At 45.9% G+C, this 14918-nt stretch overlaps 1 protein-coding gene across 3 annotated transcripts in view; it reads right to left on the bottom strand.

The window, feature by feature from the left end:
• Positions 1–14918, bottom strand: part of SETBP1 (SET binding protein 1) — a 363259-nt gene that overhangs the window by 86220 nt on the left and 262121 nt on the right. The gene's annotated exons all lie outside the window — the stretch shown is intronic.

The raw sequence follows: 14918 nt of genomic DNA, 5'->3' as shown, positions 1-14918 counted from the left end.
CCGGTGGGAGCTCACTGCTTAAATTGTAGGGTGCCCGTCGCTTTTTGGCCTGAGCTGGTAAGCAGGTCCAATGGGGCTTCCCAGCCTTTGCGGCTATAATGTACTTTGCGAAAATGTAAGTCACTAGCCCCAAGGGTGCAAAATAACCAGATGTGGAGATTTAGGATTCTTTGACCCAAAGGCAGCAGTAGCTTCAGGGCACTGCTTGCCTGCGTGACCCTGAATGGGCATTACTTGGGACTTCTCCACCTGCAGCTACACCTGAGGCCACAGCTGATCTGCCTGCTGCAAAAACCGAAAGGGAGTGCTGCATAGACAGAATCAGGAGGTCAGGTGGAAACAGAAAATGAGGAAGGGTTAGGTTAGGTTTACCTTCATTTTCCAAACAATGGATGTTGCTAGGGGTCTGGGGAAATTTCCTCTGGGCACAGGCTACTAAGTGACAGCTTCACAAAGCAGGTAGTTGGTGTAGCATCAGCAAATGGGATTTTACAAATAAAGTCAAACCCGAGCCCAGCTAAGCGTGCCTGCTTTTCTTGGGACCACCTCTCCAGCGGCCGGTCAGCAGAAACAACACCCAGCGTCCCCACCGAAAGTCCGCACTTCATTTCAATAAAAGAGTCTCTAAATGCTGACATTTATAACTGCTTAGGAAAGGTTTGGGAGGTGGGGAGAAAGCGTAAAAGAACATTCTGTGTAGTGTTGGGGTGCTGCCAACAGTTTGTGGGTTGGATGTGGCACTGCGTTGCTCAAGATTAGACAAAACTTTCTTTTTTAATAGCGAGGAGGAGATACAAACCCTGCCCTCATGTCAGAGTCTCAATTCTTCAGTCTCAATTTTCCCCATTCAGGAGTAACATTTAACTGAAGGGAACTCAGAAAAGCTGTAGCTTTTTTTTTTTTTTTCTTTTTCTAGAAACCAAAAGAATGCAAAGATATTGAGTTTAGCTTTCTAATTCAATTTCTGAACTTTCTATTTCTTAATGAGAGAAAGAATGTTAGTGGCTATAAGAAGAAACCACATGTTTTTGTGATTACTAAAATTTCGGTGGTTGGTATTTTATGAAAATGCCACAGAACTGCACTATGAGAAACAGCGAGCATTCACAGCAAACCCCCCAGTCCTGACCCCCACCAAAGAGAAATGTCAGCAAGAAATCCAAGCAAGGGAGATATTTTCCTCTTCACATGGAAGAAAACACAGATTCTGAACTGTGAAAAGAGATTAGGAGTGAAAATTAAGAGAAATTTAGAAATATTTTGATTTAATACGTGGTCCAAGCCACCTCCTCCTGGCCAGCCAGCTACGCCTGCATCACAGCCTGAGGTATGGCGGCAGGTTAGCTGTCAGAGAGCGCTCAGAGCAAGTCACTGTAACTTAATCGCTCAGGCAGGGATTAAAGGAAAAGCCACTCCTGTCTCCTTAGGAGGAAAGGGCTTGTTAAGCCATTCAGACACGTCACAGAATTGCAACATGGCCTGGAAACACTTAACTGCTCCAGGTAGGTAATATCATGGCCACGTGAATCTGTGGAGGACACAGTGGTCACCACGCCATTTCTTTGGTTCCGGTGGTCCCCTCTGGCTGGTAGCACCCAGTGGAAGCCTACCACTGCACAAAGCTCTCTGACAAGGCCACCCCCCCCCCCCGTCCTCCACCCAGATCGCCAATCAAGTCAAGCAGACCATGCCTCACGAGTCATCTTTTTTTTTCCTCCCCAAACATACCACATTTTGTTGTCTTTTAATTACTTCATTTGCTTTTTCTCTTCTGCATCAACTAAGACTATAAACTCCATGAATACAGGAGCCCTCTCTTTCTTGATCATTTTTATATTCCTAAGAGTTTAAAAATCTATATGTAATGAGTGAATAAATGCCATAGTTTTTCAACTAACACTGTATACATTTTCATATTAACCCCAAGCTGTTCCTCCCTATTCTCCATTCATGTAAATTCAACCCATCCTTCAAGGCCCAGGTATGATATCACCTCCTACGTGAAGCATTCTATGTGCTACTCCAGTCTGAAAATGAACGGTCCCTCTTCTGAGTGCCTGACCATCCAGCTTAACAGTTTGTGGTTTGATAACCGACATTTTTTAAAATTGCATTTTCAAATTTATCTACAAGGTAGAACTTCATCTACCAGATCACAAGGAGCAATCTACCGAGAACGCCGGTAATCAGTCATGAGGCAGATGTTAGCATCTTCCCCTCTGACGGTTGTTCTGGAAGGAAGAATGAACATTTGCACAAGTCAGAAGGTGTGGAAGCACCCGGGACCTGAGTTCGGGGAACTGCAGGAAGTCCCGGGTGGTGGAGCGTCGGGGAGAGGAGTGTCTGGGGGTCAGAGAGATGAGGGAGAAGGGGAAACAGAGATCAGACCCTCTGCTGCCGGAGGGGGAAGCGTGGGAAGGAATGTAGGTAGGGGCAAAGGCCAGCCCCTGGCTGATAGCCAGCGGGTACCCTGGTGCTGAAAACACAGGGAACCGAATGGGAAGGCAGCCGAAGTGAGACTGAAAGCCCATCCTTGTGCAGAACCTCCAACCAGGAGCACACACCTGCCCACGCCTTGATTTCAGCCTCACAAGCCCCAAGCAGAGACACAGCTGAGCTTCCTGGACCTCTGACCTACAGCAACTGTGGGATAATAAATCTGCGTTGTTTCAGGCTGCTAAATTGGTGATTAATTGTTACCAGAACAATAGAAAGTGAATATAATTTTCACTGTTTCTCTTACCCCTGCATTTTTATGGCTGAAGTTAGTAGATAAATTGGTCTCCAAAACAGGTGCCTCTGACTAGGGCTAACAGACTGGCTGCAGGAGACCAGATGCCAGAGGGTTGCAACTCCCTCCTCTTTCAAGGGAGCTTCCAAGGCCTTCAGATGGTGCCCACCCCAGCGAACCGGCAGGTACCTTTGGGTGAAATGTGTGTTTTGTATTTATCCACCACAGCTGTCTAATCCTGACACCTCATCTTTGCCATCAAATACAAAGTGGTCCAGCTGACGTCTGCCCCTCCGTGCGCGCACATGCGTGCGTGTGTTCAGAGGGAGACTGAACTTCAGCCCAGTAAGAGCGTAATTGGGAGCGAAGGCCTGCTGTTTAAAGAAGACATCTATAGAAACCTCCTGTTTGTACTTTCCCTTCCGTGCTTAAATATATTATCCAAAGTGGAAGTGAAAGGAAATGAACATTTATTAATGACCACGTGGTAAGCTGCGTGCTGGATGCCTCGTGTATATTCTGCTTTTATTTGGCTCTCACTAAACTCTGCCAGGTAGGTATTAACAGCCTCACTTTTCATATAAGGAAAAAGAAGATCAAAGCGGCCCAGTTGCCTGAGGTCACATTACTAGTAAGTGGAGGATTTAGCATTAAAATCTGCATCCAAGAGACTTTAACTCCCAAGCTTCTTAATACTCTCCTGTGCTGCCTTAGAAGTTGCTGAATTTCTTCTTAAGCTAGTGAGCTGCGTCCTGCCCAACTCAAATTTTACTGGAGTGAGTCAAGACCTTCTTACCTAAAGTAAAGATAAACAATACAAGGCCAGCTATAAATACGCACGGAAATGAAAGTGGAGGTATCAGCTATCTCAGAGAAGCAGGAGATGCCAGGTTCAGGAAATAAGGAGGTAAGATTTGGAAGCCAGATGGAAAAGAAGAGGACGTTCTATGTGAAGGAGGCAATGTGGTGAGAGGAGATTCAGATCAGGGGCTAATTATGGCATTTTCTGCAGGATAAGGAGGAGATTGAGCAGAACTCACTGCAAGGGAATAAGCTGAAAATGATCAGGAAACTAGGTGAGACTGTGCGGGTAGATAATGGAGAGTCTTTTAAGCCAGAGAAAGGATTTTGGACTTGACGCAACAGGAATGGGTATTTTGACATCTGGCATCGATTACCTATTTACCTATGTCTCCCTTCATAGATGCTCCGGGAAAAGCTACCCCATTCTTTTTCCATTTCCATAATTAATATATTTATTTAGTTAGAGCTCTAAGGGGTCGGGTGGGGGGGATGGAAACAAAGGAGCTTTGCTCTGGTCTGACTACCACCAAAAGAATCCCCCCAAAATGAAAAATGAGGCAGGGAAGCATTGCTGTGGACCAAGAAGGAGCAACCCTGGCCTGATGGAAGGTTAACAGGCATGAATGAGGTATTTCTGCCCTCTGAGTGGCTTCCACGTGCAGGCAGAGCGGACAAGCTGCTTTGGGGACATCGCCTGAGGCAGTGTCCTTGTCAGGAGAAGACCCCCCCAAGATCAGATTCTCTCCTCTAAGACAGACCACTGGGACAGACTGTCTTCTATTATAATGAATATCAGCTGGGAATTAGAAAAGTCATGGAGAAGAAGTTGACAAGAAAAGTTAGGTCAGCTATTTTGTTTGCTGAAAGAAAAGTTTATTTGTACTGTCCATGAAGACTTAAGAAATCTGGAAGATTCCATCTTCTCCTTTGCCTAAGGCCATAGGCAAATATCCAACTCAGAGCACAGGTGGATGTCGGCTTCTGGGTTGAGGAGGAATGGAAGAAGAAGTAACTGGGGAAGCTGGTTTTGGGAACTGTTGGCTTTGCAGCCTCACCATAAACATATCCACAGGTTTACCAGGAGGGAAATAAAGACAGGTAGTCCTTTGTGTCATAACCTATGATTAATAGCCAGCCTTGCTCTTTAAACACTCTCAGTATGAGTGACAGCCACGCAGACCAATTAGCGTAGCTGTAACTTGACTTGCTTTTTTTTCTTTCTCTCTGTGTTTGTCCGTGTACACGCATGAAAGTCGGGGGATATTTGTAACAGACACTGGCTGGCTGCAGTTTCCAATGCAGGGTGGAGTTGTGGCTCTCCAGCTTTGGAAAATGCATTGCATCCCCCTCTTGTCAGATTCTGATTTGAGAGAAACAGTCAACATGCGGCAACTCTGGGGAAAAATTTTTGGCAACCGTCTTCAGCTGTGACTAATTTGTCCCCCTTCTTGGTTGCTGTCCTCACACTCGAATTCTTGCGGAGATCTTAAATAGGACAGTCTGGAAATCTGGATGGTTTTCATGCCCAATTGCTGCTACATCTATTTTTAAAATATATTCCCCTGTTTGGGCAACGACACAGAATGTGGAAGGCAAGGTTATGGGTCAGTCCTCAGGAGGGACTTGAGAGTGAATTGAAGAGATTGGGCCACCAAAGTGGTGATGGGGAGAGAGCAGAAAGAGGGAGGAGTGGGGAGGAAGAGAGGAGGGAGAGGGAGCAAGGGGGAGGCTGGCTTTCCTGGGCTGCTGGGGAGCCTGGTGGAGGGCAGAAAGGACCGGAAGCAAGCTGACCAGTCACCATCAGCTGGGGGGGGGGAGCATTTACATCATCACTTGGGACTGTAGGTGATTTAATTCTTTCTCATATGTGTTTTCCTAAATTTTCCAAATTTTCTTCACTAACAGGCATTTTTTTAGATGATAAAAGAAACAATAAGTGTTTTTCCAAATGATCATTTGCTCTATGGAATGGGGGGAGAAATCCATTTTGTTGCTGTTGTTGTTGCCCCCCCACCCCAGAATAACACCTAGTGTAAAGGGAGTCGTTACTTAAGCAGGAGAAATGCTGCCAGACTCTCAGGACGGTGGCACCTCCTAAGGAAGGATGACAAGACGGCGCCTGTGTGTGAACACTGCCCAGTGCCAGGGCTCACACATTCCAGGCATTTGATACTTTTTTAATTGTATGATTAAAATAAATAAATAAAAGAAGTGTGTCCTTTAAGAGAAATCTCTTTGACCTACTGGTCTTTCATGGACTATAAGTTTCATGACAAACTGGTTCAGAACCATAGTTCTTTCATCCAATCCCAGCTCCTGGCGGATGTTCAGAAGGGGATAATGTCTCCTCTCCAACATGTTACCAACCTTTTTAAATGAAGCGTCATACCCATGGTTTCTCTCTCTCTCTCTCTTTTTTTTTTTTTTTTTTTTGAGGGGGGAGGTAATTAGGTTTATTCATTTATTTTTAATGGAAGTACTGGGGATGGAACCCAGGACCTCGTGCATGCCAAGCGTGGGCTCTACTGCTGAGCTGTACCCTCCCTCCACCTTGGTTTCCTTAATGGCTTGCTCTGACTTGTTTTCACTTTTAGCCTATGTTACTCTCAACATGCAAGATTTTTTAAATTTTATTTTATTTTATTGTAGGAGAGTTGATTCAGAATGTTGTGTTATTTTCAGGTGTACAGCAAAGTGACTCAGTTACACACACACACACGTATATATATTCCTTTCCAGATTCTTTTCCATTCTATGTTATTACAAGATATTGAATATGGTTCCCTGTGTCACACAGGTAGGTCCTTGTTGTTTGCCTATTTCATGTAGACTAGTGTGTATCTGTCAATCCCAAACTCCTGATTTATCCCTCCCCCATCCAAGCTGCAAATTTTTGTATGTTTCCAACTAGGTGTGTAAAGTCCCTCAGACTTTTCTTTTAAAAAGAATAACAAAATTTTTGATTTAGTGTTTTGTGATTTAGCGACTCAAACTATTCTTGTTCCCCCTTTGTGATTTTTCAAAAAGTCCATATTCCATCCAGAGGCCGGCTCAGCACACAGACGGCCTTACACCCTGGGCTTGGCTGACTCTGGCTCCAAAGAACATCCCATACATTAAAAAAAAAATTGTAGCAGTACATAGATGCAATGAAACATTGCTCAGCCATAAAAAAAGAATAAAATAACGCCATTTGCAGCAACATGGATGGACCTGGAGAACGTCATACTAAGTGAATTAAGTCAGAAAGAGAAAGAAAAACACCATATGATATAATTTATATGAAGAATCTAAAAAATAATAACAATAATAATAATGACACAAATGCACTAATTATTATTTTGATTTCTTGAATATGTGTAAGCACATCTGACTGTCCTTTGTGATTGATTACCTCATTCTGTTGATTCTTATTTTGTGGTTGGCTTTATTCCTTTGATAACTATGTAAGTTTAAAAAGCTAGAGGTCTAATCTGTTCTTAGAAACATTAGTTAGTACATATATGTAAACTAAAAAAGTGCAGTGTACTGTTTATATGTATTTACATGCAATATAATGTGTATGTGCAGTCAACCTGTAATAATTCTACCTAATAAAACTGAAAAAGGAGGGAAAAAAATAGTATTAATGCAAGGACACTTTAAAAAAAAATTGTAGCAAAGATCCAATTGCTTATTAGCTTGTCCCTTATTGGGGCCCCACTATTAAACCCACTGGCATCCTTGAGCGATAACTCAGAAGCTGTCACACTACTGACCCTGTTGAAGACTTAGGAAGCAGAGTGGGAAAAAGGAGGTGATGGGGGGGAAAAAGTCAGGAAAACTGGGACCCACCACTTTCTCTGTAAAAACTGGTTTGGTGACTTGGGAAAAAGACCTGCCCTCTGGGTTCTGACTTCTTTGCCTGTCCAGTGGGAAGGCAACACCTATCTGGAAATCTCAGTGGAGTCTGGTGATCATGCAAAAGTTAGGAAATGTGTTGTGAAAAGCAGAATGCCCTGTTCAGATATAAGCGGGGGCTGGGACGTCGCCTCAGGGAGAGCTTTTTATCCCTCTACATTCTCAAATCCTCCATCAACACGGGGCACCCCCTGTCCTGACCCAGCCATGCCCACCTTCTCAAGTGCCCCAGTCCCTTCCGTGAAGAATGAAAAACCACAGCAGAGGCAGCTCGTGGGAACTGCTCGCTCTACGCTGGTGATCCGCCCCTCTTAATGCCTCCTTTTTATCCAGCTTGTTCTGAATTCTTATGTAGTGGGGCCAACGCCAGCATCAACTTGCTTTTACAACATGCAGCTTATTACTCTGAAAGCTATCCTGTGGGTCCTTTTTCCCTACAGCATGGGTGTTCCTTTCCAGTCCTTAATGGGAAGAGTCTCATGGTTCTCTCTAATTGCTTTGCATCTGTGGGTATGTCCATCTCTTGCCTCCTGACAGCGTTACTTGGTCTTTGAGGAAGACATGCTTCCTGATGCTTCATCATGTCACCCAGCATCAGGCGCCAGCTCACCACCCTTCTTGCCCAGCGTCCCTGAACATCACAGCGCCCTCCCTTCCTCAAGATGCAGTTCCGCGCCCCCCCCCCCCCGCATCCTCTTAAAAATCCACCCCCACTCAACTGCTAACTTCAGTCTAGCAGTGCCTTCCCGTGCTCGCCCCGCCAACGGCCACCTCCGCACCTTCGCCCATCTGGTGCCACTGTCGCTCCCTACGCACCGACTCTCAAAGGGCCCACTCCCGGATTTTGTCTTCACTGAACACTGCCATCTTTTCTGATCCTGGGTCACTATGGCTCCCATTCCTGGCCACTGAGTTGGCACGAATTAAACTCGGTCTGCATTTATTTGCTGGTTGTTTCATGTATGTCAGTGTAGTCTCTGTGCAGTCTAGTACAAGGAAGTTGAGGTCAGGAGATCCTCCTTGCTTTTTTTTTCTCTGGTCTCTCTATTTGTTCTTGGCACTATATTATACGTTAAGTAACTAAAGAGCTCCCAACCATATTTTTTTTAATGTAAGCTCTTTATGAACCAGTGTATACATTTTATTCCACAAAGTAGCAAAGAGCGCTGAATGATTAAGCTTTAGTCTATAATATGCTGCACAGAGTAAACATTCAGTAGGAAGTCCATTTACCAGAATTCGTGATAACCTGAGCCTCCTCCAGACACTCACATAGGACAGCTAATATCCTTGGTACCACAGAGGGGAGTTTTCAAACAGCCACGACCTTGATGAAAATGGAGTGCCTGTGTGTTTGCAGGCACAGGAAAGGGGGAACCCACCTCGAAACTCTGACCTCCTCTTAAATACCACAGCCTTGCCCTTTTCTACACCTGTCTTCATGGGGAGGCGGCACAACGTAGCACAAGGGTCTGGCATTGTTTTAATGTTCCCCGAACTGGGGGACCTTAGACCGAAGACCTGCGAAGAAGGAGCCTGTCACTTCCCATCAAGGGCTGCCTGCAAAACAAAGTCTTCTTAGAAACTGGAGAGCTGCTAGAAACACAGCAAAGTTTCACTTCCTGCACCTGCAGCCCCCATTTCTCAGTTTCCACTTATTCATTAACCCTTTGCCATGAGCATTTGGCACATAGCCCACCGCACTGCAACCATACGAGGCACTATGAGTATGTAATTTTTAACTTTCCTGTTGTCTGCAGGGCTGCCAGGAAGTTCCCACATATCCTCACCTGTCCTCATCTTCCATGAACCCGGTCCTAGTGGCCGCCCCACTAGTTCCTCTGAAATTCATTCTTCCGTGAGCCCTTGGCTGAGCCCCAACATTTCTGTCACTCCTTCTCTGCGTCTCCCCAACCCCTTCGTATTCTGTCGTTTTAAGGTGAGCCACAGAGGTCCCTCCTCGCACCCTCTCTTCTTCACTCTCCGCACTGCTCTCCGTTGTGAGCTTCTAGCCCCAGCTGCGTGCAATGCTGCCAACTGCTGCCTTAACAGCTCATCTCCTGATACACCAACCAGAGTCCCTCTTTGATCTCTGTAATGCTGTCCACGTGCCGCCACCCTTCCAGTTGCCCGAGGCCAACGTGTTGGAACCATCTTTGACTTTAGCTAAAGAGGGAACGAGGTGACTCAAGAATGACTCATTATTATTGTGATTTTTCGCTTGAGCACCTGAGTGCCTTTGTGATGCTTATAATCTAGGCAGGTGGGATGCGGAAGGAAGGGCAGAGTGGTGGGTACCATTCAAATAAGAAATGGATGATTACAGTATCATATGAAGAATGTAAAGATGGGGTAGGTTTGCCTGAGTAAGGAAAAGGTTTCCCACTGTCTACTTAATTAAGCATGAGACCCAGAGCATGGTTGGGGGAACCTTCTAACGCCTGAGCACAACATTCTTTTCCAGCCTTATCTACCATCAGTGTCCAACTGCAGATCCTAATTAAACTAGACTGAACACCATTTCCCAAATGTTTCCTGGGTATTTCCACCTAAATACCTCCATTTACATAAGCTTCTTTTCTTCCTCCCATCACCTCCCCACCATCTCCAGTCTCCAAAAGAGCCTTTCATCCTTTAAGACCCTTCTTGAATGGTAACTACTACACAGAGCATTTTCTGGTCCCACCTCTCCACCCCCACTGAAAGCATGAGGCGGCTTATCCTAATTGGGACGGCCCAGCACTTTCTCTGACTTTCTGATGGCCCTTATAGTTTGCCTTGTAATGTGAGTTGTATCAGTTTTCCCACCCCAGATTATAAAGAAGAGCCTTCTGGACTGTAAACTGTTTGAGGGCAAAAGCATTGATTTATTCATCCTTGAATTCCCCCCTCCCCCCGGCCAGGACTGCACCAAGCTTTGCAGACACTGGGAACTAAATAAATAATTAAAATGTTTTCTCTTTATCACTTCCCCTTGGATTCAGCCAAATTGCGTTAAGTCCTACACCAGCATGAGCCTAGGACACAATCCTAACAAGTGCACGGACTCATCACTCGTTCACTTACAGAGTGAAGAGAGATGGGTTTCGGGAGGGTCCTTCCAAAGGCACCACCCTTATCACTGCCCAGTGACAGGCCGGCCTTTGGAAGGCATGCTTGACTGATTTCTCTGGTCAAGAAAGGCTCCATGTTGTACCAAAGCCAACTCTGTCCAAATTGTAACTTCTCTATACCCACACCTGAATCTTCACAATTCTCCAAAGCCACAGAGGTACCTATAAAAATTTCAACAGGACTAGGGAATGGTGGCCAACGGTGGGAAGATAAACAGCCTGGAGACTTCATGCTCCAAAGGCAGATTGCTGGATTTCTGGTTCAGTGTAGCAAAAGAGATGCTGTGAGTGTAAGTTTTGTTTTGTTTTGTTCTTTTCCATTGCCAGAAAGTTATGGGTCACAACATTTAATTTGATTAATTCCTGGTTTCCAAAAGGAAACCTTAGGAGGAACTGTGGGAGGCTCGATAAAATAAGTATGTGCAGTTGTTAAGACAGGAAAGGAAAAGAAAAAAATGACTTCCATCAGAGCCCACAAAGATCATTTCCAGCCCCGAGCGCGGGTACCCTGAGAGCCTGGAAACCAGCTTACTGTCAGAGGTGTTCACCGTTTACAACCGCTCACAGCAAGAAAACATCCAGCGTGGCGTCTCTCCCACAGCTCGCCTTTCTGGTTTTCCCTTTTCCTAATTCTCCCTCTGCCTCTTTCCTTTCCCCTCTCCCCAGGGTTAAACTTCCCAGTCCGAGCTCTTCGCTGGCTGAGTCACTTGGCCTTCCTAATAAGCCTCAGTTTTGCTCATCAGCAAAGTAAGGTGTTTACCCAGATACATTACGAGGCTTCTTTTACTTCTGAGTGTCAACATAAACGCAAGCTTGCTGTGTCCACTCCCATACAGTTGGTCATGTTAGTGCTCTGTTTGTTTCTAAGATGAAGACTGTGGTCACAGCTTGTACAAGGAACAAGCTACTTTGTCGGAGGGACTTGTGGGGTTCCGTCTTTTGGGAAGGTGAGATCAAACAGCCAAATGAAGTCACCTGAGCCAAAGATGGATGGGGTGTCACACAGATTAATCCATGGACCAGAGGAACCTGTTTTGAAAAGCTCAGCCCTGCGGGTTCATCGTCCTCTTATTTCTACTTTTCCATATGTTTGCAAATGTTCCTGTAATAAAAATTGACACCAAAACTAACAAACAAAAAAACCCAATTAATTGGCTAACTTGGCCGTAACTTGGCATTTTTTTCCCCTAACTGCCCAATCTGGGGATGTGTATGTGTGTGCGTGTTTGTATTCAGATTCCACTGTATACACATGAGACTTTTAAAATCTTAGACTATCGGGTCTGCTCACAACCTTTTGTGTCCTAGTCTGACTTGGGAAAACTGAGAGTCACAACGATCAAGCTGGTTCATGTGGGAGACAAATTGGGGCAGGTACTTGTGATCCTGCGAAAACACACAGCTGCCATGAGCTAATTCATCTTTCACGTCCTCCCACAGGGGGACCCAGAATTCAACTTGGATTAAGGTTAAACAGGCCACACTTCATCAGCTCCCCATTTTTCACTCTTTCTTCTTTCCTGGTTTAACTTCCTCCTTTTCTTTCTTCTATTCCAGTTATAGAGAACTTCCCTCACACATATTTCTTTTGTACAGTTTTCATAACATCCCGTCCATGTGGCGAATTCCCACATCTGGATGACCGCTTGAGGAGGCTTTCATATTATTCTTGGCTTGGGTATCCATTTCCTGCCTCCGAGTGACAACAGGGACCACCTCCCCGAATGGCCACAATGCCGATAAGAGGGGCTGGCAAAGGGCAAGACAGAAGCCAAAGGATGCATGGAATCAGCCAGGCTCGAGGGACTCCAGCTACCCACATGGCAGGATTCTGGTATCTGAGAGGTGAGCTAAGAATTAATTCTCAGCATCCATTCATCATCAAGAAAGTCCTTGACACTGGGGCCTCAGGATGGCTCCCCGAATAATGGCATTGGACTAAGAGGTTAACAGGTATAAATGTATTCTTCCCATTGTTTCTCCAACATCTGATGGGAGCCTGGGCAGCAGTGGTCTAGATGTCGGAAGTTCCTGGCCTAATTTTCGGTCAAGCTAAGTAAACATTGTTTCCAAGTGGTTGGAATGGGAGGAAAGTCACTCAGACTAGAGACCTCTTCCACCGCCTCACGAGAACCTGGCTCTGAGAGCACAGCACATCATTCTGACCAGGGACTGTCAACCTGGCAGAGGTCTGCTCCTCTGGGAGTCTGCTGCCTGTCAGTGCGGGAGATGGTGATGCCTGCGGAGGAGAAGCACAGGCCAGGGCGGACAAGGCTTCTCCCAACTCCGAGAGCCTGCAGACTGCACCTTCCCCCTATTATCCATTATGTGGCCCCTAATAAGCATATTTATAAATGAAGGTTTAGCAGACGGTATGCATTTTGAAAATCGATCAAAAGAACCATTGCCTTCTTGAAACCAAAGAAGAAGAAGGACAGAGGAGTACAATGAGGAGGAAAAATGGTAAAGTGTCTGTGTAAATTCTCAGCTCTAGGTATGTTGTAAGGGGGCTAACGAGACCATGCATCCACCTGCTGGGGCGGGGAGAAGATGGGGAACAGGTGACTTCCCAAGCAGGAAGGAGGAAATGGGGTGCACAGCTGCTGGAATTGCTAAACGGGGTCTCTAATCCCTCCGTCCATAATGCCAGTGCCTGCCATTTACACGGTGCCTTTCATCAGCTCTCATCTCAGGGAGCGCTCAGAGTCTTCTCTTAACCCCGCTCCTAGACCTGGTCCTCAACAGGGTGAACAGCGACATCTCTCTTTATGCCATATCTATCCTGAGAAGACGAGCTCCTGCGAAGTTAGACATTAAGATGCTACAGAAACGAATCCCGAATGGAGAAGAAAAAAGGTGCAGGAGGAGAAGCTGTGGGACGTGCAGGTGCCCATTTCTAATGATGACCAGCCAGACAGGCGTCTTGACTCAGATAAAGTGTCTGAAAGAACTTAATGCCTCCAGAAGCCTCAGCCTCATCCCATCCGTCCCCCAGCTGTAATGGGGCCTGGCACTCTTTAGAGTGAATTACACTAAGGTGAATGCTGTTTAGGGCGTCTTGGCAAACTCTCGACATCGGGTTCCAAGTGCTTCTAAGGACATTTCTTCTTGATGCTTTAGGGGTTCAGGAATAGAGGGGACATTGAGGACATGGGTGAGGGGCTGCCAAGGCTTGGAAGGGAGGGGAATGACAGGGAATCTGGTCTGTGCCAGTGAGATATTCAACAACACATGTAGTGACAACAGGCAGAACTCATATAGACCCAGAAGCCACTAACAATCAAGATTCATTAAAATGTTCCGGACAAAATGCTCATGTAACACAGAGATTAGCACAAAGCAGTGGCAAAAGTAGCTCAGTGAACTGCACAGTAAGGACAGAAGTGGAAGCCTTGTCAATGCAGAGACTTCCAGGCTGATGTTTAGAAAAGTTTAGGCCATAAGAAGTCCTTCTTCATTGGTTGGGAACTGAGTAAAGACATACCTTCTTGCCTTAATTACTCTCTGCTGCACTCATCACATAATCTCTGTGCGGATGCAATCCGAGGGCAGATTCTGAGGGGCAGGGTGGTGGTGAGACATGGGGGCTCTGGACTGGGGGCCAGAACCTGTGTTCAAGACTTTGCCTTAACCAGTTGGGCGACATGCAGTTGAGTCACAAAGCAGTGGCCAAAGCCCTAGGCTTAGGATCAAAAGTGACAGCTTTCTGAAGCCTGGACAGGTGACTCGATCTCTGAGCCTCCGTGTCCTAATGCATAGGGGTGGAAATCTTTCTCTTCTAAGATTGCAGGAAATATATGTGAAGTGGCTTTAAGAACTGAAACCGACCATGTAAAAGAAATCTGGCCCAAACCTTAAATTACAGACCGGCAGACAGAACCCCAAAGAGGCGGGGTGCTAAGTCTAAGGTCACGCAGAGTTCATAACAGAGTTGGACGCAGTACCCAGTTCTGAGGCTGAACCCACCTTTCTTCCATGACCTTGTCATGATGCCTGCCTTCTACTCCCTGTGGCTGGTGGAAAAGCAAATAAGAGGGTGAGGAAGGGGAGGAGGAATTTTAAATGGAGTAATGACCAGGATATGGATGCAAACACAAAGAATTTTGTCTGGCTGGAGTGTGGGCGTCCTCAGAGACACACAGCAGCTGGAGATGACCCTCTTAGCTGGTAAACTTCAACCAGGACCCAGCAATAGAGTCCAAACCCACAAAAGTCCCAGTAAGACTGCTGAGAACCTGGACGAGCCGCAAGGGCTGGTTTCAGCTTCGGGGACCTCGTTTCTCGGGTCTGTTAAATTAGGAATCTTGCTCGCAGGTTCTCGGCAATGATATAACACCACTGTTTTCTAGCTAAACAATGTAAAGAAAATA

The sequence above is a fragment of the Camelus ferus genome, chromosome 30 (assembly GCF_009834535.1).
Source record: "Camelus ferus isolate YT-003-E chromosome 30, BCGSAC_Cfer_1.0, whole genome shotgun sequence".
Taxonomy (NCBI): Eukaryota; Metazoa; Chordata; class Mammalia; order Artiodactyla; family Camelidae; genus Camelus; species Camelus ferus.
The sequence above is the reverse complement of the archived record's forward strand: the minus strand, read 5'-3'. Positions and strand labels throughout refer to the sequence as shown.